This window comes from Mauremys reevesii, linkage group 1 (genome assembly GCF_016161935.1).
Source record: "Mauremys reevesii isolate NIE-2019 linkage group 1, ASM1616193v1, whole genome shotgun sequence".
In the NCBI taxonomy this organism is placed as follows: Eukaryota; Metazoa; Chordata; order Testudines; family Geoemydidae; genus Mauremys; species Mauremys reevesii.
Window position 1 is genome coordinate 78,631,762 of NC_052623.1, and position 27,098 is coordinate 78,658,859.

At 42.8% G+C, this 27,098-nt stretch overlaps 1 long non-coding RNA gene across 2 annotated transcripts in view; it reads right to left on the reverse strand.

Moving 5' to 3' along the window:
- Positions 1 to 42: 42 nt before the first annotated feature.
- The window catches only part of LOC120379651, a 49,141-nt gene continuing 22,085 nt past the window's right edge, over positions 43 to 27,098 (reverse strand). Inside the window, exons 5-7 of one of the 2 annotated variants that reach the window (XR_005587539.1) lie at positions 21,616 to 21,704; positions 8,647 to 8,749; positions 43 to 3,697 (exon numbers count right to left, since the gene is read on the reverse strand). This is a non-coding gene — a long non-coding RNA (uncharacterized LOC120379651). The remainder of the gene's footprint in view (positions 3,698 to 8,646; positions 8,750 to 21,615; positions 21,705 to 27,098) is intronic. The other variant, XR_005587540.1, reaches the window with a different exon arrangement.

Consider the following 27,098-nt stretch of genomic DNA (forward strand, 5'->3'; position numbering starts at 1 on the left):
CGAACCCGAATCAGTTTCGGACACAATCCTTTCCTGAAGATATCTAGGGATGGCAGCTTTATTTCCTCCACTGGGAGAGGAAACTTCTCCATACCACAATGCAGTGAGTTCAGCTGGCACTGTTGCTGTAAACAGGATAGCAGTGTATGGGCCTCGGTAACTTCAGGATGCCAGTAGCAGCTAGGTTCTATGTGCCTTTGTCACCCACAGGAGTGAGATAACATCCAAAATCACCACTGTCTATGAACATAATCATCATCATCATATTCCTGTTACACTTCTGGTGTTTAGGGGAGTGATGAAGCTCCTTCACTCCTGTCTGTTTCTGGCAAGTCTTTCAATGGTTCCCCAGCTGTGCCCCAGGTTTTTCAGCTCGGCTTCCACAGCTCTTTGCCATGTTGTTTTTGGGCAGCCTCATTTTCGCTTGCCTTCAGGTGTCCATCTTATTGCTACTCTGGTGATGGAATCAGTTTCCATCCGAAGCACATGACCAATCGATCTCCAGCTCGTCCTGGCAATGCTGGTGCTCAGATCCTTTTGTCTGCACTGTGTCAGTAGATCCTGGTTTGAGATTGTTCTGGGCCAAAAGATATGGAGGATTTTTCTGAGGTAGGTTGTATGGAATGAAGATAGTTTGAACATGTCATACTTTCTCATTCCCCAGCATTCCGCACTATAAAGTAGTGTTGAAAGTACGCAGCTCTCATAAATCTTGAATTTGGTTTTAATGTTGTGTTTTGATGATTTCCAGACTGTATTTAAGCTCTTGAAGGTGTTCCTGGCTTTATTGATTTTGTTCCAGATGTCCTGGCTTGTTCCACCGTCCTGGCTGATGGTGCTGCCCATGTATGTGAATGTTTCTACATTGGTAAGAACATAATCCCCTATCTGTGCTGGTGATGGTGAGGCAATATTAAAGATCATGATATCTGACTTATTGCGGTTGATTTTCAATCCAATTTGCTGGCTGAATCCGTTGAGTTAAGTTGTTTTTTTCTTGTATATGGTGTTGGGTATGTGATAGGAGAGTGACATCATCTGCAAAGTCCAGATTTTCAAGGGATGAGAATAGTGTCCATTTAATGCCTCTTGGCATGTCTTCTGGTGTATGCCACATTACACAGTCGATGACAATGTTGAAGACGATTGCAGACATGACACATCCCTGACATACTGCTTTTTTGAATTCAAAACTGAACTCACTGTGATCAATACTGCATGTAAAGTTGAAATAGAAGCTTTTGATGATGTTGATTATACGGAAAAGAATTCCATATGCCCGCAGAATGCGCCATAGCCTGGTCCCGTGAATGCTATCAAAAGCCTTCTCAAAGTCTATGAAATTTATGTAGAGTTGTCATTGCCTTTCTAAGCACTGTTCTATTATATTTCGTAGAATGATGATCTGCTCTGTGCATCCACACCCTTTCCGAAAACCAGCTTGCCCTTTTCTGAGACTACTATCAACTGCCTCTGATATATGCTGGACTATGATCTTACATATTACTGTGCTTGGCACAGATAAAAGTGTTACGATAATACCCCACCAGTTATTACAATCACTGAGAGTTCCTTTCTATGGTATCTTCACTATAACCCCATTGGTCCACTCATCTGGCACTTTTTCCTTTTCCCAGACTGATATAAATAGAGGGGCCAGGATAGATGCTGCTAATTTAGGATTTACTTTGAACAATTCTGTATTCAAGCCAGGGGCTTTCCCATTTTTAAAGGATTTGATGGCTTGAATGATCTCTTCCTTAGTTGGGATGTCTGTGTTGATATTAAGATCTTCTTCTGTCTCCTGGATGTTTGCTTCCTTTTTAGGTGGCTCCCTGTTCAGCAATTCTTTGAAATGCTCTGTCCAGTGTATTTCTTGTTTTTTTTTTTTGGTTGTTAGTAGGTGTCCTTGTTTGTTCCTGATGAGAGTGTTTGGTGGTGTCTGCCGTTTACCACCGATAAGCCACGTCATTTTGTAGATGGTTCCTTGTTCAACACAAGCAGCTGCATCCTCTGCTTGTGTTGCCAGATTATCAATATAATGCCGTTTGTCCGCTCTCACAAGGTGTTTGACCTCCTGATGTGCCTTGCTATACTGCTCATGGTATTTGTCCTCTAGCTTCTGGGATTTTGTGTCTAAAATTTTTTTCTTCAGGGCTCATCTGGTTTCTACAGCTTGTGAATTTCACGATGTCAAACAGGGTTCTGCCAATGACTAGGTCATTCATATTACAGAAATCAACAAGTCTTTCTCTGTTTTCATTCATAGTACCACACCCATGTCTTCCCATTGCTCTGTCATTGTTTGTGTTGTCCTTACCGACCTTGGCATTCAGGACTCCCCCGATGATAGTTAGGTCGTGGTGTGGTACTCTCTCTAACTCCGCCTGTAGTGTAAGGTAGAATTTGTCCTTTACTTCTTCATCACTGTCTTTTGTTGGAGCATATCACTGAATAAGGGTGATATTATTATGTTTCCCTTTCAGTCTGGCTCTCATAAGTCTGCTGCTGATGGATTTCCATCCAAGCAGGGAATGCTCCACTCCTTTCTACAAAAGTATGGTAACACCCTCATGATGTTGTCCATCATCCTGTCCAGAAAACAGCAAAGTTTCTCCCAAGGCTGTTGTTAATCTTCCTGATCCCATCCATCTGGTCTTGCTGACATCCAGGATGTGTAAGCTGTAGCGTCTCATCTCTGCTGTGACTTGAGCTAGCTTCCCTGCTTCGTACATTGTCTGTAGGTTCCAAAAAACAAGTTTGTTTTTTTGTTTTGCTGTTGAGCACTTCAGTCTTCATGCCAGTCAGGAGCGGCTCAAGGCACCAGCGCTCCAAGCGCGTGCCTGGGACAGCAAGCCGTGGAGGGCGCTCTGCCGGTCGCTGCTAGGGCGACAGGCAGGGTGCCTTTGGCAGCTTGCCTGCGGAGGGTCCACTGGTCCCGCGGCTTCGGTGGATGCCTGCGGGAGGTCCGCCGAAGCCGCGGGTCCAGCGTACCCTCCGTGCTTGGAGGGGCAAAATGTCTAGAGCCACCCCTGATGCCAGTGACTTCCTTTTGGATTTCAACACTGACAGTCATATGGGTCATTGACTCCTGAAGGCCATCACACACAGTATTGGTCAATTTCTCTGTTTCTGTTTCAATAACATATTTTGTTTTTTTTACGGGACAGGGTTGTTAGCCCTGTGCCTAACCCCCAACCTGGAGGACCAGGGTGTCTGTTTTGTCTGGCCCTTCCCCCACAGACCAATCTGGCATGGTTGAACCCACCAGGAGCAAAAAGCCCCCACTGACACAGACTCTGGGGATCATTACAGCACGCAAGGTGTCCCGCCACAACAAGGCACGGACACCAGAGGACAGACTGTCTATGAACACAATGCCAATATTCACGACCCTTTCCCTACCCATACTGAGGGAGGGGCACCCAACATTTATATCTTCCATGCAACAGAACACCCTACCTCCTCTCTGCTAGGCTGTATTCAGCACATTTTTTGTGTGCAGTGCAGAGCTTGTATTGAAGTATTCCAAAACTAAAGTGCCCTGAAGCATTTCTTAGTAAAGATATTTTATGAAGGAATTTTGACACTTATCTTTCCCTTTCTCTTCTGACTGTAAGTCTAATGGTGCATCTGTCTGCAGCTTCTGCTTGGTGGCCTTGAAGGGTGCCCCTTCCATGCCTGTTCAATGCCCGACCTTTCATCATGAGGCGGTCAAAAAAGCAAACAGGATGTTAGGAATCATTAAAAAGGGGATAGAAAATAAGACTGAGACTATATTATTGCCCTTATATAAATCCATAGTACACCCACATCTCGAATACTGTGTACAGATGTGGTCTCCTCACCTCAAAAAAGATATTCTAGCCCTAGAAAAGGTTCAGAAAAGGGCAACTAAAATGATTAGGGGGTTAGAGAGGGTCCCATACGAGGAGAGATTAAAGAGGCTAGGACTCTTCAGCTTGGAAAAGAGAAGACTAAGGGGGGATATGATAGAGGTATATAAAATCATGAGTAATGTTGAGAAAGTGGATAAGGAAAAGTTATTTACTTATTCCCATAATACAAGAACTAGGGGTCACCAAATGAAATTAATAGGCAGCAGGTTTAAAACAAATAAAAGGAAGTTCTTCTTCATGCAGCACACAGTCAACTTGTGGAATTCCTTACCTGAGGAGGTTGTGAAGGCTAGGACTATAACAATGTTTAAAAGGGGACTGGATAAATTCATGGTGGCTAAGTCCATAAATGGCTATTAGCTAGGATGGGTAAGAATGGTGTCCCTAGTCTCTGTTCGTCAGAGGATGGAGATGGATGGCAGGAGAGAGATCACTTGATCATTGCCTGTTAGGTTCACTCCCTCTGGGGCACCTGGCATTGGCCACTGTCGGTAGACAGATACTGGGCTAGATGGACCTTTGGTCTGACCCGATACGGCCGTTCTTATGTTCTTATGTTCTTATGTTAAGAAAAGATCTAGGGAGGATATGTTCTTTGACATCCTCCAATCCTGAACGGCCTCAGACTATAAACAAAGGAATTGGAGGGGGCATCTCAATATGACCATGGAGAGAGTGATTGCTGCAGAAGAGATTAAAGAACTGAGAGACACTCTGGGAAATGCACCAAGACATCATGGATTTGCTCAGGCAACAATCTCAAATGTTGCAGTCACAATATAATTGATCTACATGCCCAAAGACATCAGACACAGCAGCCTTTCCAAACTTTGGAGAACTACATGATGGCTGCTATCTACACTCCCCAACAAACCAGGTGGCAGCATAGTATACATCCTTACCCTTACTACTCCAATCCAGAGAAAAAAGAACAATAGCTACATGTGAAAACCACAGGTGGGTTTATATATAACCACAGCCTACTACACTATAGTAGCTTTTACATACGTGGACATAAATGTTTAATGTTTATTTCCTGTTTTTACTTGGGATTTTAAAGTATGGATCACCCTGTTACAGTGTTAATAAAACTTTTTTACCTTTGTGTGTTTGTTTGCACTTTAATTTTGTTGTCTGTTTCTTTGCACAAAATGAAGTTATCTTTTTTGGAAACTCAGAGTATCTTTGACTTTACTCCAAGCATTACAGAATTCATAGCAGAAGGCAAAGTCTTACCCATATTTAATCTCAGTAAGTACACATGAGAGACACTATTTCATAAAAGCCTCAGACAACAGCACTGTGGCTGACTGTTAAAATGCTTTTGTAAGGCCTCCGTCAGCCATAGAGTTCCACAGTTGTCTCTTTTAACAGTGCTTGTGTCTGGCTGTTCAAATGCAGCAGACAGCCAGTCCACCTCTCCCCTCCATCCTGATGGCAGCTTTTCCCCCTTCACCCCACAGATATTATGGGATACACAACATGCAGCTATAATGATGGTATATTTTTCTCGCTGAGATCCCATCTAGTGAGCAAACAGTACCAGGTCTCTTCAAACTGCGAAAAGCACATTCAACAGTTATTCTGCACCTGCTGAGCTGATAGGTTAATCTTTCCTAGGTGCTGTTGAGATGTCCAGTATATGGCTTTATGAGCCAGGGGAGCAAGGGGTAGGCTGGGTCCTCCAGAATCACTACTGGCATTTCAACAGTACAAATGATAATCTGCTGGTCAGGCCTTGACCCTTTCAGAGCACCTTTATGAGGGTTATGTGCATGGATGAAGTATTTTCCCCTAAGGGGAGAGAGGGTTTCCCCCATGTATTTCCTCCCCATTCCTCTGCCGTAATACCCTCCTAGATGATTTACTTTTACAAGCTAAGAGCCATCAGCCAGACCTGTCTTTCCATCATTTTTTGATTTTTTTCAGCTTTGATTCCACATCTGTAAATATTAACAAAGAAGACTGAAGAGGATGTGTCACAATTAAACTGTGCTTCATTTTTTGAAGCTTAAGAGGAAGGCCATGGCAAGTAACGCAGAATATGCCCTAGAGGTAACATTTCTCCAAGAGCGCTAAGCTTTTGTCATTTAGACTGACTGAACTAACGTGTAGAAAAATGAACAGCTGTCACTATATTTCCACTTTGTTGATGGAAAGGAGTGATGCAATTCCATGTGTGGTTAATAACGTGTATTTTTAGCTTTATTAGCAAACATCATTCTAGTCTAGACTTTAAAATACAAACTGTGTCTTTAAAATGGTAAAAGTGTACCAACATTCTCTCATTAAAGAATTACTAGTATTTATTCATATTTCAATTCTTGTAATATTTATTATAATATGCTCTGTAAATACAAATAACACTGTGGCATCTTATACATCATCTTGCCCAAAAGAACCAAACCCTACCAGCTATGCTGATTGCTATTAATAATACTTAGATCATATGTAGAGCTTTTCTTCCATATGGTGGATTCCAAAGTGCTTTACAGAAGAAGATGGCTGTATCAGTTTCTCCATTGTACAGATGAGGAAACTGAGGCACAGAGCACTGACTTGTCTTACCTAAATTTATACAGCAGGTCAGTAGCAGAGTTGAGAATAGATTTTTTTGTCTTCCTGGGGTAACTCTTTAGATGGTGTAAATTGTCCATTTATTTTAACAGAGCCATGACAGCTTCCACAGCTAAGGATCTACTTCCCTCCATCCCCTTGGTATCCTAGTCCTTAGGATCATGCTGCCTCTCTAATCTCATATGATTAAACCATATCACAATTTCTGGCTGCACCAAGTTTCATCGTTGGTACTTCTTTTAAGCATGTATGTCATGGATGTTAACAAGAAAGCAGGTTTTTAGAAAATACACCATTGGAATGAGTCTTGCCTATTTACACAGTATGGTCATGACTTATTCGGATGAACAGCTTTATTCCTAGACATAAGAGTACACCCTTGACCAAATAAATTGTTTGATAGCTATAATTAATTATAATTCATTCTCCTGAGAGGAGCATGTAAAGTATGACTTTAAAGATGCTCTGTTGCGCTAGAAAAGGCACAGGTTCCACATGAAATATGTGGTGGTAAGTATAAGGGACTGCTGCTTATCTCTGTTTGCTGTACTGTGAGGCAATGAAAAGTTTGATAACTATTTGAAGAGATTTGCATGTTCAATTGACAATATTAATCAGTCAGTTTCATTCCTAAAAATCAACTTCATGCTATTGTCCATTTTGTTATTATTAGCAGTAATAAAACATTCCATATAACTACAAACAAATCTCAGCTATAAAACCAGTGATCACCAATGATCTTTCAGAATGCCAGGGCACTTTGTGCAAAAATAGGGACAACAGTGCTATCGTTCTGCCCAAATCTTTACATGGCTTGTGATACTGGCCCATATCTGCATAGAGGTTTAGGTGCCAAAATTACAGATTTAGGCACCACTGCAATCCACTCAACCCCCACTCAGCTGCTGCCTAATCCTGTAGGCACTCAAATGCAGCTGAGTCAACATCTACCTTTCCACTGTAAAGTTTGCTGACTGCCTAAGTTACTGCCTCCGCACATGCACATTGCTGTTTCAAGAAGGCACCTGGACACCTGTCTATGACTAAGCCACAGAGTGAGCTTTTAACCAATTAAAGATAGGTAGTAAAATGTCTATCTTATCTGCAGGGCTCAATCCAGTTGGCATGCTCAGAGCATGCCTAACTAAAGCCTGCAACATACCCCTCTAGAACAGGCTACATAGCGGTAATGAGTGAAATGATTCCTACATAGTCTGTAGAATACTTTGGGTTCCTCTCTATAAAACAGTGTAAAATAAATGTAAGATTATTGGGCCCAATCTTTCTCCCATAATAGTTTTGCCCTTGACTTCAATGGGAACAAAATCAGTCTGCTTTTCCCAACTCAGAAATGGAGGAAGCTGGGGTTCATTGGAACTCACCAAAGTTTGCAAGGTAAAATTAAGGTGAAGGTAAGGGCAAAAATGTATAGGTTGTTTTTGTATGTTTTATCTGAACCCTTTGTTCAAAGTCATTGCTGTTGTACATTTATAAATGTGGTTTTTGCTTGGTTCCAAATTATGGGAACAAGGGAGTTTATTAAGCTGAACTGGGTAATGCCACCAAAATTGTGGGTAACTGTGAATCTAATATTGTGCAGATTCTCAGGGAACTCTTTTGTGAGAAGTGGAACGGGTCTGAGCTATGTCTCTTTTTGCTTTTGCAGAAACAATCCTATAGGATTTTCTGATGGATTAAAAGAATTTCTAGATGACTGTAAAGTAATCCTATAAACCTAAATCACATGCAACATTGTCCTACAGGATTTGCGAGGGACTAAAATGTTATACTGTAAAATCTGTAATGCTTCCTCTAGAAGCTATAAAGTGATACAAAGCTGACCCTGTAGATATTGATATAAATATCTGTCACAAGACTCTTGGAAGACTGTATAAATAATTGGCCTAGTGGTTGTAATTCTCCAGCGTCTTATGCTAACTCAAGAGCTATTTACCTTGGTTTAAAGGGCACTGTCAATCTATTTAAACCTCAAATTGAACTTTCAAAAAGAAAGGCAATTCTTCTAGATAATCTCTGGAGGATACTTTCTAATTTTTAACTAACATTTTAAACAGTGAAACCGTTGCTTTGGTCTGCAGTCCAAACATAACTCTCTCTATGATATATAAATACGGTGAAATACAAAACATTCAGATTAACAGAATTTTACCGTAATGGACTCAGCCATTGATCCTAGAATTACAGCCCTACTGGAGATAGGAAGGGAAGGAGAAGGTGCACCACTTGAGGGACAATGTCTGGAGACATCACATCTGTGGGAACCAAAAGATGACATAATGGGGAAAACATTAATTTATTTATTGTCTTGTATTGCAATAATTTCTAGGCACTTTAAGACATGAGTAGGACATGAGACTTTATCAGTAGCCCATTGAAATTAATAGGAATATTTCCACTGAGTTTTATAAGCTTTAAATCAGTCTCACAGTGCCTGCCCTGGAGACTCGAATAAAATAAGACATTGAAAGATGCAGGAAACGGATTCAGCATACAAGCAAAGGGCCAGACTCTAACACAGGGATCGGCAACCTTTGGCATCTTTTTGAAAGGGAAATCTGCTGGCGGGCCGGGACGGTTTTTTTACCTGCAGTGTCTGCAGGTTCGGCTGATCGCAGCTCCCACTGGCCGTGGTTCGCCGTTCCAGGCCAATGGGGGCTGCGGGAAGCGGCGGCCAGCACATCCCTTGGCCCACGCCATTTCCCACTGCCCCCATTGGCCTGGAACAGCGAACCACGGCCAGTGGGAGCTGCGATCGGCCCAGCCTGTGGACACTGCAGGTAATCATACCGTCCTGGCCTGCCAGTGGATTTCGCTGATGGGCTGCATGCCAAAGGTTGCTGATCCCTGCTCTAACACCTGTATTCACACTGAGCAACACCTTGCTCCACAGCTGTAATCAGGGCAAGTCTGTCCATTTACTTCAAAAGGTGATGGGTCAACCCCCAAATGTGGAGAGTAGGTTTGTGGATAAACTCAGGAAGAATTTTCCTGTTTATGCCAGTGGCGCAGATTACATATTTGGAAAAGGCATTGTGATGGGTTGGTATTTGACTATATCTGCAGGCTCCAATCTATTTTATGAATACAATTTTGACTGTAAACTGTGCAAAAGCTTTCACTTTTGAACTGAAGCTTCCTCTTTGTGCTGAGACATTGTTGGAATAAAGCCCTGCAGCTGAACCTACTCAGTCTCCTGACAGCCTAATGAGCACAGCTGGGCTCCATCAGCTAGACTGCCTGACAGAATGCCCCACTTGATCAGCTGAGGAAACTAGCAGGCTTGCTCTTAAGTTCAGCAGCAGCAGTAGTTCACTGGCTGTTTAGTGCATTTGCCTGTCGCTGAGAATAGTACTTGTGTGTTCCTGGCTGTGCTCCTGGTCTGCCCTCAGTCTTACCTCACTCCAGGTAACCCAGCTCTGATGCCTGTCTCTACCCACTAGGCATGACTACCCATGTCCTAGTCCCTGCCGGACACCCAGGAGATATTAGGAGAAATCTTAACACCTGGAACAATAGCAAACTGTGGGAAAGGCATCAAGAGTCCTCAGCTTAGATGTCCTGTATTCAGATAGCTCCAATGTAGAAAAAATAGACTGGTACTGGACCCCAGGGAGACTGGAGCAGGAGTTAAGCAACTGCTCATCTGCCAAAGGTTTTGAAACAGCTTGGGGGAGGTAATTACCTTACAGAGGGTAATTCCAGAACTCTATTTAAGGGCTGGCCCTTCGCAAGCCTGGTCTCTTTCTGACCAGCCATCCATCAGTTGACAACAGGAATACTGAGCAGGGGGAGTGATGTTCAGGTAGGTTTCCTAAAAGGGCACTAACCAAAACATAAGACGCTCTCAGAGAGGTGAGATTCCTGGAGAGAGAGGTTTTGTGTGCAGGTGTTAATTTTGCTTAGATCTTGTAATTCCTGTGCTTTTTCTGTGAGTAAAATGTGTATGATTTTAGTAGTTCCTTTGAAAAGTCAGTGTGTTCCTTGTTTTACCTGTTATGTAGTCCCCAAAAAGTTAAACTGTAAACCAGAGTACCATGAGGGTGGGGTGCAGATCTCATGTCTAGTACCCATTCTTGAGATGTGGGACACCGTGGTCCACATAACTGGATGCTGCTCAGACCCAGTAGACTTAGAAGCATCTGGGATCCAGAGGTTGGCTCCAATACAGAAGCTTAAAGTCCAATCACAAGAGGGAGCTCAGCCAGGACTATATTTTCCCCTGCATAACAACCTAACTGCAAGCCAGTGTGCAATAGGCACATCTGCTTGTGAAATCTGGATTTATAGAAGCATAGAAATGCAGGACTGGAAAGAACCTCAAGAGGTCATCCAGTCTAGCCCCTATGCTGAGGCAGGTCCACATATACCTAGACCCAATCCCTGACAGGTTTCTCTAACCTATTCTTAACAACCTCCAGTGACAGGGATTCCATAGCCTCCCGTGGTAACCTATTCCAGTACTTAACTATCATTATTGTTAGAAAGTATTTCCTCATATCTAACCTGAATCTCCCCTGCTGAAAACTAAGCTGATTACATCTTGCCCTACCGTTGGCAGACATAAGGACAATTGATGACAGTCTTCTTTGTAACAACCTTTTATATATTTGAAGACTTATCAGATCCCCCTTCAGTCTTCTTTAGATTAACATGTCCAGCTTTTTCAACCTTTACTCACGGGAAATGTTTTCTAAACCTCTAAATATTTTTGTTGCTCACCTCTGGACTGTCTCCAATTTGTTCATATCCTTTTAAAGTGTCATGCCCCAAACAGGACACACTACTCTAGATGAGGCCTTGACAGTGCCAAGTAGACTGGGATAATTACCTTCAATGTCTTACTTACAACACTTCCATTAATAGAATTACATGTGCCTTTTTTGCTTTAGCATCACACTGTTGAATCGTATTCACTTTGTGATCCACTATAGCCCCTACATCCTTTTCTGCAGTATTGCTGGCTAGCCAGTTATTTCCCATTTTGTAGTTGTATATTTGATTTGTTTTCCTTCCTATGCATATTACTTCTTACTTGTCTTTATTGAATTCCATCTTACTGGTTTCAGACCAATTCTACTGTTAATCAGGATCATTCTGAATTCTAATTCTGTCATCCAAAGTGCTTAGTACTCCTCTCAGCTTGGTGTCATCTCCAGAATTTATAGCATGCTCTCCACTCCAACATCCAAATAATTAATGAAAATATTGACTAGAACTGGACCCAAGATAGACCCCTGTGGGATCCCACTTGACATGTCCTCCTAGTTTACAGCAAACCATTAATAACTCCTCTTTGAGTATGGTCTTTCAGCCAACTGATAGTAATTTCACCTAGACCATATTTCCCTAGGTTTGTTATGAAAATGTCATGGGAGACAGTGTCAAAAGCCTTACTAAATTCCAGATGTATCACATCTACTGTTTTTCCCCCTTATCCTCTAGGCTGATAACTCTGTCAAAGAAGGAAATTAGGTTCGTGTGGCATGATGTGTTCTTGAGAAATCTATGTTGGCTATTATTTATCACTCTATTGTACTCTAGGTGCTTAGAAATTGAATGTGTAATTATCTGTTACTTGTTCCAGTATCCTTCCATGTGGATTAGTCAGTAGTTCCCCAGGTTCTCTTTGGCCCCCTTTTGAATGATAGGTACTATGTTTGCCCTTCTCCACTCCTTTGGGCTCCTCACCCATCCTCCATGAGGTCACAAAAATGATCACTAATATTTCAGAGATTGTTTTATCTTCCTTCAGTATTCTAGGGTGAATTTCATCAGGCCTTGTTGAATTGATTACATCTAATTTATCTAAGTAGTCTTTAAACTGTTCTTTCCCTAGTCTGGATTGAGATCCTTCTTCCTTGTTGTTAATATCAGTTGTGTTAAGCATCTGATTTATGTTGCAATGCAGTATATGTCTGACCTCTCTGACTGTGACACATATCAGTGTTCTGAACAAAATGACTTGTTCTCAGGTGTCTGTAATAGGGAGCATATGAGAAGTTTGGGCAGCTTCTGGAAATGGAGAGAATTGGCCAAATTTGGGGAGCATTAAGGAGTAATGTGATACTGAAGACTCAATTTGTCTAAGAAGAAATCATCATCAGGCCTTGGAGAGTCTCAGAGAGGAGGATGAGCCAGGAAAGTATCAAATGAGTATGGAGGCAGAAGCAGAGATTGCTGAGAGAGGGTGGCCTGATAGGAGAATGGGAGTGGCCAGAAGATTTGATAAAGGATCTGAAATTATTTTATTCTCCCAGATATTTGTAGTAAAACTGGACAAGTAAATCATTGGATATTTCAGCCCAAATCTTCATCTGCTGTAAAACAGTGTAGAACCACATAAGACAATTTACACCAGCTGAGAGTCTGCTCCCTGTTTAATATGGGAATACCACATAAGGGCACGTTACCCCATGTGTTTCATTTGCTGGGAAGTCAGATAGGATTATTCTGCCTTTAAATGTATGTATATCTACTGATAGTTTGAAGACCAAAACTATAGCTAAGTTAAAAAAGAATTTATCTAAGTTAATGGAGGATATGTCCATCAAAGATGATCAGGGACTCAACCCCATGCTCTGGATCTCCCTAAACCTCTGACCTGGGCCGGCTCCAGACCCCAGTGTGCCAAGCGCGCGCTTGGGGCGGCATGCCGCGGGGGGCGCTCTGCCTGTCGCCGGGAGGGCGGCAGGCAGCTCCGGTGGACCTGCCGCAGGCATGCCTGTGGAGGGTCCGCTGGTCCCGTGGCTCCGGTGGACCTCCCACAAGCATGCCTGCCGATGCTCCACCTGAGCCGCGGGACCAGCGGACCCTCCGCAGGCACATCTGCAGGAGGTCCACTGGAGCCGCGGGACTGGCGACTGCCAGAGCACCCCCCGCGGCGTGCCGCCGTGCTTGGGGCAGCAAAATTACTAGAGCCGCCTCTGCCTCTGACTGCCAGAAGCTGGGACTGTACGACAAGGGCTGGATCACTCACTAATTGTTCTGTTCTCTTCATTCCTTCTGAAGCATCTGCTACCATCCATTGTTGGAAGATAGGACACTGGGCTAGATGGGCCATTGGCTGTTTGTATGTTCTTATATCTATCTCTATACATTTTATGCATTTCATCTCGGGTAAAGATTCCCACTCTCTGCAAATTGCTGACAAATGTGAACAGCTTGTCTCTGACCTTCTTTACTCATGCAGCACAATTAATTCTGGCAGGTTTTCCTGTGTGATGGACTATTACACTCTACTTATGTATCCACAATAAGAGTGTGTCTTATAATATTGTTGACTCTGAAAATGGGGTATGTGGCTTTCTTCCCAGCAGGTGCAGAAAAGTGCACGGATGTCACTCATGAGCTTTATCTCCCCTGCGAGAATAGCGTAGCTGAAGTCGACGTATTTTAGATCGACTTAGAATCACTTACTTCGCGTCCTCGCGGCACGGGATCAATGGCTGCCACTCCCCCGTCGACTTTGCTTCCGCCTCTCACCGAACTGGAGTTCAGCAGTCGATGGAAGAGTGATCAGGGATCGATTTATCGCGTCTACACTACACATGATAAAACGACCCCCGATAGATCGATCGCTACCCATCGATCTGGCGGGTAGTGTAGACGTACTCCAAGAGCCTTTAAGCAAAGCTTCCTTCCTCTTTATAACTGAGAGTAAAGCATTCTACAGATCAGAGGGCTTAAGTGGAGCTTATGTAGCACCCTGAAATGGAATATACTGTATTTCACTCATAGAAAGAGAATATTGCATAGACTTTAACTCTAACTTTTCACACATGGAAAATGTAGTTGATATGTGTAATGTCCCATTCTTTCTTTAGTGATTGAATCTCACTATCTTTGTACTAGTTAGTAGCAATTGTTACATTATAACCACAGATTATTTGAATTAAATTACTCAATTAGTAACCAAGTTTAAACACTGTAGTTACAAATACTTAAGTCATAACAAATCAAAAATTGATCTTAGGCTCTTTTTAGCACATCAATCTCTGTTATTCATCTGTTTTTGTAGTATATTTTGATAATATATTTAGGGATAGTTGTGATACTCATAGTGTCACAACCACACCTAAAGACAATGAAGGGCGCATTCAAAAGCTGCAGTGGTAAAACTCCCTGTGGGAACCTACAGAGGACCTGAAACAACAGATGTACTGTAAAAAAATCTGGGTTTTACCAAGGCCCATATTATTCATCAGAGAGAGGTTTCATAGCAAAATCTTGAGTGGATGAGCATTAAACAGAAGACAAGTCTACTAGATTTGAAACTTGATATAGCCAGAGAGGAGGAAAAAGCAGTTCTAGAGGAAGATAAGAGGACATGTAAATCTCTGGACTGAGCCTATCAAGTTTCCAGGCTGCCAGGACCACCGCTGATTTCCAGCCTGGTTGCTAGGCAACCCAGCAAGATCAGCTGGGTTAATAAGTCTCCTGATTGGGAAAGGGTGACAGTAGCCTACTACCTGAGCCTTGCAGTGGCAGCCACACAACAGCTGGTCTATGTGGACCGCACTCACAGCTAAGCTTGCCCTGCTCCAGCTTCCAGCCACTTACTCCAGCCATTGTTCCTACCATCCTCCAGTCTGCTTCCATTCCTCATTCTAGTCCCATTCCAGCCTTGACTCCTGTCTGCTCCAATCCAGTCTTTGCCTCCCTGCCCTGCTCCTGATTCTGACTTCTGTTCTGACCTTTGGCTTCGCTCCTCAACCCTGACTCTAGTTTCACCCTTGGCCTGGTGCCTGACTCCTGTACCTGCATCTGCCTTTTCTCCAAACTGCCACTGCAACCACCAGGCAAAGTCCTGCTCCACCCACTAGGTAGGCCACCCATGCCCCGGCAGCATACACAGACCCCTTTTAGCTCTGCATAGAGGTGATGGATGATTTGCTTGTCTAATCTGTGGCTCTGGAGCACCTGTTCTTCTGATATGCCCAGAGAGCTCAGTGGCCTATACATTTTATTTAGAGGGTGCAAGTGTCTCCTGTACCTTCCTCTCATCTGCCTCAACTCACAAATAGGATCATCATTTGTGCCTTTACCTCTGATTGCTGTCTTTCTCCTCTCTTCTCCCACCTCCACCACCTAAATCTCTCTTGTTGAGCACTCTCCTCCAAACTCAAGTGTGTATGCAAGTTTGAATGGGTGTCTATATATAGCTTGCTTCAGCCACCACTTCTTTTGAGTGGCAGAAGATGAAAATGGAATTAGAACTTCAACCTGGGTACTATATAGCAGTGGTTATCAACCATGGGTATGCATAGGTCTTCCAGGGGATACATCAGCTCATGTAGATCAAGTATCAGAGGAGTAGCTGTGTTAGTCTGTACCCACAAAAACACTTCTTCAGTTGCATGGAGTGAAAATTACAGATTCGGGCATATATTTACACTGGCACATGAAGAGAAGGAAGTTACCTTACAAGTGGAGAACCAGTGAAAAGAATAAATTGACACAAATTAGAGATCAGGAATGGTAACACACAAAAGCCAATAGGAGAACACTTCAATCTCCCTGGACATTCTATAATAGATTTAAAAGTAAAAAAAAAAAAATCAGACTTCAAAGAGAAACTGCAGAGCTACAATTCATTTGCAAACTTAACACCTTTAATTTGGGCTTGAATAGGGACTGGGAATGGCTGGCTCACTACAAAAGCAATTTTCCCTCTCTTGGTATTGACATCTCCTCATCAGTTATTGGGAGTGGACCACATCCACCCTGACTGAATTGGCCTTGTCATTCATGCATGTCCATCTGTAGATGTGCATATGGTTTGTACATGTCTAAACAACCCCTCTAAAAATATCTGTGCATACCTTCTTTTCACACACTCACTTGCACATGCATATCCAGGGCCGGCTCCAGACCCCAGCGCGCCAAGCGTGCGCTTGGGGCGGCATTTTTCCGGTAGGGTGGCAGCCGGCTCCGGCGGACCTTCCGCAGTCATGCCTGCGGGAGGTCCACCAGAGCTGCGGGATGACCGGACCTGCCGCAGGCATGACTGCGGACGGATCGCTGGTCCCACGGCTCGGGTGGACCTCCCGCAGGCATGACTGCGGATGCTCCACCGGAGCCGCGGACCAGCGAACCCTCCGCACCTGCGAAGGTCCACTGGAGCCGCGGGACCAGCGGACCCTCTGCAGTCATGCGTGCAGGAGGTCTGCTGGTCCCGCGGCTCTGGTGCACCTCCCGCAGGCATGACTGCTTGGGGCGGCCAAATTCCTACAGCCGTCCCTGTGTATATCTAGAGCTGCATGCATTCAACTTTCTGAAAATTAGAGCCATGAAGTTCTGGCACGTGGAGGAGTCTGTCTGCCGCCCTGGTGAACTAATATTAATTAATAAACAAAGATAAGTGTATTTATTTATCTAGAGATCTTTTTTTCCTTCTTGCCCAAAGTGCTCTACATAATCATTCTAGACTTTTGTAAGTTATCATTAAAGATGTTACACTTTGTCCTTGCCACTGAAAATACTAATGGATAATTGTCATTGTAAACCCTGTAGAAGAGACTGGATCACTGTATTCAAACCAAGATCGTCTCTGAAAAGTGCTAGTCATATATGATGAAACACTCATTTGCTAGAGCACATCTGGGGATTTAAGTACCCTTCCATCCAGGAACAGATAGTTCTATAGAATATGTCAATCATTGACTTATATTCTTCTTCACAGCATGATTTTTACATATTATGTGCAGCTGCAAAAAAAAGTGAAAAGAGATTCGCAGTTTGTGCTGCTGCACAAAGTTTGTACTGCTACAAAGAGAGAAACTCACAGTTTGTGCTGTATGAAAGATGAGAGATAAACTTCCATCTGTGCTGTTATACTTTAAGAAGAAAAATTCTGACACAAATAATATCATGGTGTGCTGTACTTAGAGTAGATTTTTGTTTGTACTCCTGATTATAAAGCAGTACTTTCAAGGTCAGTTAGCATCAATGTTTTCACGAAGATATGCAGTATTTATCTTGCTAAGGGTTTAACATCTCATTTACTTCATATAGCATTGAAGCATTTGAAGAACCAGGGCCCACTTCTCTAACTTCAAATTCCATTCATTCTCTAGCTGTGCACATCATAAGACACAGTCCCTTACAGAGCATGCAAAGTTCTGAAATTCAAGATACAATAACAATTTAGGGGGCAATTCTGCCATCTCTACTCTCAGTGAATAGTACCCTCTTTTATGAATGGACCTGTTGATTACTTTTGGAGTAAGGGACAGATTTTTAAATGCAAATAGGCACCTTATATCTTTAAAAGTCTGTCTCTAAGGGTACGTCTACACTATGGGATTATTCCGATTTTACATAATCCGGTTTTGTAAAACAGATTGTATAAAGTCGAGTGCACGCGGCCACACTAAGCACATTAATTCGGCGGTGTGTGTCCATGGTCCGAGGCTAGCGTCGATTTCTGGAGCATTGCACTGTGGGTAGCTATTCCGTAGCTATCCCATAGTTCCTGCAGTCCCTCCCCCCTTGGAATTCTGGGTTGAGATCCCAGTGCCTGATGGGGCAAAAATCATTGTCGCGGGTGATTCTGGGTAAATGTTGTCAGTCACTCCTTCCTCCGGGAAAGCAACAGCAGACAATCATTTCGTGCCCTTTTTCCCTGGATTACCCTGGCAGACGCCATAGCATGGCAAACATAGAGCCTGTTTTGCCTTTTGTTATTGTCACCGTATGTGTACTGGATGCCGCTGATAGAGGCGATACAGCAGCACTACATAGCAGCATTCATTTACTTTTGCATGATAGCAGAGACGGTTATCAGTCATTCTGTACCGTCTGCTGCCATTGTAAATTGGCAATGAGATGACGGTTATCTGTCGTTCTGTACTGTCTGCTGTTGTCATGGGTGCCCCTGGCTGAGGTCGGCCGGGGGCTCAAAGACAAAAATGGGAATGACTCCCTGAGTCAATCCCTCCTTTATGGTATCTAAAAATAAAATCAGTCCTGCCTAGAACATGGGGCTAGTGTACTAGAGAAACAGTGTATCAGAGAACCAGAGAGCACAGCTGCTCCGTGTCAGACCTCGCAGAAATGATGAGCTGCATGCTATTCACGGGGGGTGCCCCTGCAACAACCCCACCCGTTGCTTCCCTCCTTCCCCAACCTTCCTGGGCTAGCATGGCAGTGTCCCCCCCATTTGTGTCATGAAGTAATTAAGAATGCAGGAATAAGAAACAGTGACTTTTTAGTGAGATAAAATGAGGGGAAGGCAGCCTCCAGCTGCTATGATAGTCCAGGCAGGACATTAAGCGGTGTGGGGGAGAGGAGCCCAGCATCCCGCTGCTATGATAGTCCAGGCAGTACAGAAGCTTTTTTTTACACATGAAAGGGAGGGGGCTGATGAAGCTCAGCCCCCAGTTGCTATGATGAGGATGGTTATCAGCCGTTCTGTACCATCTACTGGGAATGACTGGGAATCATTCCTATTTTTACCCAGGTGCCCCCGGCCAGCCTCACCTGAGGCCAGCCAGGAGCACTCACTGGCTGATGACGAGAATGGATACCAGTCCTACTGTACTGTACCGTCTGCCACCGGGGAGAGGGGAGAGGATGCTGCTGTTTAGCTCTCCAGCACCCCGTGTACCAGCAGCATGCAGTAGACATAGGGTGACATTGAAAAAAGGCGAGAAACGATTTTTTTCCCTTTTCTTTTGGGGGGGGTGAAGGGTGTAAATTGACGACATACACCCTGAAGCACCCGGGAAAATGTTTTTAACCCTTCAGGCACTTGGAGCCCAGCCAAGAATGCAAATGCTTTTCGGAGACTGCGGGGACTGTGGGATAGCTGGAGTCCTCAGTACCCCCTCCCTCCCTCCATGAGTGTCCATTTGATTCTTTGGCTTTCCGTTACGCTTGTCATGCAGCACTGTGCTGAGACCCTGCTGTGGCCTCTGGAGATTTTTTCAAGTTCTTTGTCATTTCATCTTCTGTAACGGAGCTGTGATAGAACAGATTTGCCTCCCCATACAGCGATCAGATCCAGTATCTCCCATACGGTCCATGCTGGAGCTCTTTTTGGATTTGGGACTGCATCGCCACCTGTGCTGATCAGAGCTCCACGCTGGGCAAACAGGAAATGAAATTCAAAAGTTCGCGGGGCTTTTCCAGTGCATCCGAGTTCAGATTGCTGTCCAGAGTGGTCACAATGGTGCACTGTGGGATACCGTCCGGAGGCCAATACCGTCGATTTGCAGCCACACTAACCCTAATACAATATGGTAATACCGATTTCAGCGCTACTCCTCTCGTCGGGGAGGAGTACAGAAACCAGTTTAAAGAGCCCTTTATATCGATATAAAGGGCCTCATTGTGTGGACAGGTGCAGCGTTAAATCGGTTTAACGCTGCTAAAATCAGTTTAAACGCGTAGTGTAGACCAGGCCTAACATGCTACTCAGAAGGAGAAAGGGTGTTAAACTGGGCCCCTTAGTAACTGCATGTTAGCTCAGTTGCAATGGTAGTGGTCCTGAGTGTCTGCCCCATTTCTTTGGTTAACTTTGCTAATAGCAAGTTGATGGCCTGTGATTGGGAGAACTCCCGTCTATTGCTATGGTAACAAAATAATGCATAATAAACAATATCCATTCTTTGGTAGTTTACAGAAAGTTGCAGCAAATAGATAATAACTAAATCACCTGGGCACATTGCAGATATTTGTGATAAGGATATAAGAGTTCATACTGTAAACTACAAAATCATAAGTCTGATCCCTTAAAAAATGAATGTTGAACCAGTTAAAAGAGAGCTGTGTTACCCTGGTAGCTATGCTATTTCCACCATAGATATGCAAATGTAGCAATTCTCAGTGCTTTGAGTGAAGATAGTTATAATCAAATATGGGATAATGAGACAATCTACTTACACCTGTTCTAGTTTTAGTGCCTTAATACTGAGACTTTTATGTTTTCATTGTATATTACATATATTGTGAACAGCCTCACTTTGTCTATTTTAAGATGTATTACATTTCAGTAGATTCTTAATGAAAGGGAGGATTTTTTTCTGAAACTAATACAACTAGACAATGGTCTGCATTTAAAATGTAAATAGTTTTCAAGGTAAGAGTGATTTTCTTCTGTTAAACTGTAAAAGATTACAAAAATGCAGGATTGGTAAAACAACAATTTTGTTACAAAAGACGTCAACTTATAATAGTAGATCAGCATTCAGTACTTTTGTCACATGATTGGAAAGAAACTTAGGAATTTAGCTACGTTAAACTGATTTAGCAAGGCTCATAATTGTTCATAGCTCATCTTAAATAGTCTTGCACCATAATGCAACAATGTTAGACTTTTCATGGGAACACGTTACACAATTATTAAGGAAAGTTGGAAAAAAACATTTCAGGCTGATGTGCAATCATACAATTTTTCTGGTTGATAGCAAATCAATTCCTCCCACTCACAAACACCAAATAGGAATTTGTGAACTAGTCTGAGGAAACAATAAGCACATTTCCACTTTTGTATTTTTTCATGACCAGTTCTCCCTCCACTATTTTTCCTTCCTGTCAACTTCTGCACTAATGGTTTCCAGTTGTACTGGGAACCAAAACTGGAGAAAAGGGATATCCTTGAAGATTTCAAGTTCTACCAAAAGCATTTTCTTACAGGGTTAACAACTAAATCTTGCAGATTCCAAAGCTCTGAATAATGTGAATAAGCACTGGACAAACAGCTGAACTATTTTTTGATGATGGCCCATCTTTACTATAGTTAGAAGAACCCTGAGAACATGCCATTCCAGTGGTTGAGATCATGTTGGAAAGTCTCTGAATGTCAGTTGAAGGGGGAAGAATGACAGATATTCTCAGAAGTGGGCCATCAACTCTGCAATTCATAACCTCTGCTTCTGTGACAGAACCAGAATCTGTTAATTTTCAAGACATGGGTCAAGGCCTATATCTGTACTCATTTTTTTGCCTGACGGGGTTTGCTAGAAGAAACTATTTTGTTCCAGTTGAGTGAATATTGCTGATTAGTAGAGGAATGTCTGTAGGTTGCTACTATTACCATTCTTATTACTACTTTAATATGTATATTTATGGTAGCCGCCTGAGGTTCTGATTAGGAGTCTAGTGTGGTAGGTGGTACCTTCTCTGATTCACATTTGTTCTGGCCCACTAGTCAATCCTTCAGAACTCTGGATCCTTAAAGTGTAGAAGACAGTTTTTCAAGTTTTCCTTTAAAAACAAAACAAAATACAGTATATTATCACACTTAAAACAGGAAAAGCCTCTTGTTCCTCATAAAAAATTTGCCACATGTAGTTGTTTTTTTAAAAAGATAATAATCAAAGGTTTGAGGAGAAATTATTCCTTTCCTTTACCAGAGATTGGGGGGCTTACTGTTTGATACTCCTTTCTCATATATATGTAGAGAAGGGAGGACCAAAAGTAACTGCCATTGGCTTGCCCTGGCAGAAAGTGACTTGGAAAAAGTTTTTTTAGTAGAGAGCTTTCTTCCTTGCTTAGTCTCAGGGTAGGGGTGATAAACAGATTGGTATAAAGGAAGAAATAAGTTATTTCAAGCACTCAGTTGTCCAGCAGACTATTTTGGTTTTGAGGAGAGATTAAAGAGGCTAGGACTTTTCAGCTTGGAAAAGAGGAGACTAAGGGGGAATATGATAGAGGGATATAAAATCATGAATGGTGTGGCGAAAGTGAATAAGGAAAAGTTATTTACTTGCTCCTATAATATAAGAACTAAGGGGCACCAAATGAAATTAATGGGCAACAGGTTTAAAACAAACAAAAGGAAGTTCTTCTTCAGACAGTGTACAGTCAGCCTGTGGAAATCCTTGCCTGACAAGGTTGTGAAGGCTAGGACAGGAATTGGCAACCTTTGGCACACGACACACAAAGGTAAGCACCCCGGCGGGCTGGGGCAGTTTGTTTACCTGCCGTGTCCACAGATTCGGCCGACCGTGGTTCCTACTGGCTGTGGTTCGCTGCTCCAGGCCAATGGGGGCTGCGGGAAGCAGCGCAGGCCAAGGGATGTGCTGGCTGCCACTTCCTGCAGCCTCCATTGGCCTGGAGCGGTGAACCACGGCCAGTGGGAGCCGCGATTGGCCAAACCTGCAGACGCGGCAGGTAAACAAACCGGCCTGGCCCGCCTGGGTGCTTACCCTGGTGAGCAGCATGCCAAAGGTTGCTGATCCCTGGGCTAGGACTACAGCAGGGTTTAAAAGAAAACTAGATAAATTCATGGAGGTAGCTAAGATGGGTAAGAAATGGTGTCCCTAGCCTCTGTTTGTCAGAGGGTGGAGATGGATGGCAAGAGAGAGATCACTTGATCATTACCTGATAGGTTCACTCCTTCTGGCAGTGGTCACTGTTGGTAGACAGGATACTGGGCTGGATGGACCTTTGGTCTGACTCAGTATGGCCATTCTTATGTTCTTATGTACTGGGGAAGTTTATTGGTCTGTATACACTCTTTTTCATTAGTTTTATATGAACTCAATATAAATCATGAGATCCTGCTTTTTCTCCAGGCTTGTGTTTCCAGTACCATTTTCTGCTAATACTTATTGTCCTTCCTGGGTATTGCAGACTTAGTATTGCATATGCTTTTTTGAGAAAAGGCAAGTTGGAGGGAGGGGTAGAGGCATAGTGAGCCAGTAAGCAGAAATAAGTTCTCTTTATATGATGACTCTCTGAAGAAAGGGCAAAATGAAGAAGCTTTACACGCCTCAGGAATGTGGTTTCGAGACAGGTCTGCAATGAACCTGTAAGAACAGAAGGGAAAAGATGATATTAAGAGAGATGTATGTAAAACTTTCCAATTTAGGGAGATGAGAGGACACTGCTCAGACTAGGGGAGCTTGTTAAAAACTGGGGGAAAGGCAAGGAACTTAGTGACAGGTACAAAAATGGACTATGACATGGGATAGTGGTAACTTCATTTTAAATGTTGTAAGTTATTTTTCTGGCTCATAAATGGCGCAGTTGCTTCAGTTTTGTCACACACAAATAAGACTACCTGATGTTTTTTTTTTATTTTTTGCCTCTCACTCTTAAATAAACAGAACGCTGGTTAGCCTCCCATTATAATTTAGCTGTTGGTATTGGTGAACATGTGCTGATTGTCTTCCCCGGGAGACAATGGAGATTTTATTTTCAAAGGAGGAAAATCCAAATGTGGCATCCAACAGCAGTGCTAAGGTCACATATGAACTTTGGAGAAGATGTCAGCCCTGACCTAAGAGATGCTAACATGGCACAGGCTTTTTTCTTGCATTGAGGATTCTGCCTAAAGATAGGGACTATGGCACTCTAGTACTCTCAACACTCTGGGGATAGAAGAATGTCTATCCACTCCATAAGCCAAATGCTGACACATAAGTAGAAAACATTTTGTTAGTATTATAAAAGAAAGAAAATATTCATGTTTATTTAATATAGAGAGCAAGCAAATTCTTACACGATGACCTCATAAATGTATGACTGAGGCTAGAGGGAGTCTTGAACTATTATAAGTCCCATTATAATGGTAATTTTGAAAATATTTTTCCAGGTTTTAGAGGTCTCTGGTGCACATCATCTCCTCCTCCTCCCCCTCCCCCTAATTTGTAGAGAGAATCTTTAGAAAAGATAATACAGCCTTAAAGGTGCAGCTGACATTTAAAAATGCAAAAGATAAATACTGAATTGCTGATTCAACAGATACAGGCAAACCTGAAGAGAGGGACTAGTCTTCCTGTATCCTTCACGGGAGCAATGCTTTGTTAAAAATGAATATACTTTCATTCTTTATCAAATTCTGTTTCCTTATAGATTGAAATCAATGTTTTTTTACTAAACCAAGAATAATTTAAGTGGTTTATATGGCAGAATAAAAAACAGACATCCCTTAAAGATTCTGCACTTAGATAAAAATAAAAAAAGTATTACTTTTCTCAACATAAAAATTATTTTTGGTCAGCCCCACTTGGAGTATTTAATGACACTGCAAATATTAGAATTATAGTCTCCTTTTTCCTTCTCTGTTTGTACAACACCTAGCACTATGCAGTCCTCGTCCATGACTAAGACTCCTACATCATATGGTAATATGAATAATAGTTAAAAGGTCCTACCTTATTCAGAGCACAGTTTAAATGGTGCACAGTAAATGAAGCAGGGGGCCATAGTTAAAATGTTAAGGAAAAATAGTATAATGTGTAAAACATTACTACATTATTTTTATCCTTAGCAGTCAGACTATGGTTATATATTTACAGATAATTTAATAAGGTATATTTAAAAATAAGTGTAACTGAATATCCATAGAAAAGCTAATTATTTATTGTGGGTTGATAGCACTTCATCTTCAATGCCATTTTTCTCTTCCATTCTAATAAGTTGCAGAAAAATAAATGTTGCATATCTTCCTGTTTTGCTATGCATTGTCTAACATGTGCAATGAATGAGGCAAGGAATTTACCAAAACAAAAGGATGTGATCATGAAATTGAAGTGTGTATCATCATGCATAGATATAAAGAGCATTAAGCACAGGTTGTACAATCATTCTTTACTTTTGGCACTTCTTGACTTTTTGGTGCTTAACTATCTAATCTTATTGTTTTCCTAATGCATTTTTATAGAACAGAAATACTTACACAACAATTTGTAATAGATTTAAACAAGCTAATGATAAGTACAAAACAAGGACATTATGAAATGTGGATCTTAAACTTACAGTAATAACCACCATTTAGAAATTGTTACAGTATGGTATATAGCAGGGGTAGGCAACCTATGGCACGCATGCCAAAGGCGGCACATGAGCTGATTTTCAGTGGCACTCACACTGCCCGAGTCCTGGCCACCAGTCCAGAGGGCTCTTCACTTTAATTTAATTTTAAATGGAGTTGCTTAAACATTTTTAAAACCTTATTTACTTTACATACAACAATAGTTTAGTTATATATTATAGACTTATAGAAAGAGATCTTCTAAAAATGTTAAAATGTATGACTGGCACGCAAAACCTTAAATTAGAGTGAATAAATAAAGACTCAGCACTCCACTTCTGAAAGGTTGCCGACTCCTGGTATATAGAGTCAAGAGCTATATATTTACTCAATGAATAGTTAATGGATAACTGACTGGGGAATCTGTAATGGGAAGAAGACAATCTGTTATACACATTGTTAATGTCCCCAAAAAGCGAATTCCCCTCTTCATGCAAAGATAATCCACAAATATACAACGCTAGTACTGAGAAGAACATCTGTGTTAGTAACCAATAAGACATAAAGAGAAGGTAGGACCAGCCAAGGGCATTGAGGGGACTGCATGCTATTTTCTGGTTAGCTGGAGAGCTCCACTTTGTGAGTGCTAGGAAGTTCGGCTGACAGATGGGATGTGGAGTGGTATTGCAGCTGTGAGGCTAGTTGGGTTGGGGGACATAAGGCAAGAAGGCTCAGTACTAGCTCCAGGATGCCCTAGTCAGACCCAAGACCAACACCCTGCCCATCTAATGAAGCTCTCTTCCTACCAGCTCCCAAACCAAAACTTTGCTCCAAAGACCTAGCAGGAGCCCCTGCCTCCTAGCCAGATCCAAGGCCACAGAGACACCCAGCCCTGACCCCTTCCCTCTAGAGAGAACTCAGCTACATCTCTATCATCTACAGTCCCTAGCCACTAATTCAGGGGTCGGCAACCTCTGGCCCACGGATGTCAGGGTAAACACCCTGGTGGGCTGGGCCAGTTTGTTTACCAGCCGCGTTGGCAGGTTCGGCCTATCACGGCTCCCACTGGCCGCGGTTTGCCGTCCCAGGCCAATAGGGGTGGCGGGAAGCCACGGCCAGCACATCCCCTGCCTGCGCCGCTTCCTGCTGACCCCATTGGCCTGGGACGGGAAACCGCGGCCAGTGGGAGCCGCGGTCGGCCGAACCTGCTGACACGGCAGGTAAACAAACTGGCCTGGCCCACCAGGGTGCTTATCCTGGGGAGCCGTGTGCCAGAGTTTACTGACCCCTGCACTAATTCCTCAGCTATATATGCTTCCTCCCAAACAGGATCTGCCCATCTACTCCAGTACTCAGAGACATCCCTGAACTCACTCAACCCCAGCAAAAAACAGCACTATCTGACATCCCAGGATGCACACCAAATAGCACTTCCTCTTTCTCAGCATCTACCTACTGCAGAATCCACCCAGGAAACCAGGATACAAGCCAGCATTCCCTCCAAACACACACCTACCCCAAGCACCCTAGACTCTGTTACCTCCTTATGCCTAACCTCATATCTTCTAATTTTTTTCTGAAGGCCATTGTCCTACTATAAAATGAAGTACATGGTTATGTGTAAATTACTTGAAAATGTTCAGATTAGAGCATAGGGTTCTAAAGGCCACTTTGTGAACTGCATGCTCTCCTGATGAGTAGTTACACAAGTAGTCCTATTGGCTTTAATGGGATTATTCCTAAAACTAACTGCTCACCACTGTGAGTGTGAGGTTCACATTCTGGCCTGGCCCTCAGTTTGCAAATACTGTCAGTCATCTTTAAAACTAAAAACTTAAGATTTTCATCATCTCACCTTTGTGTTGAATCTTGATTTTTTTAGTAAAGTTCAGAGCTAG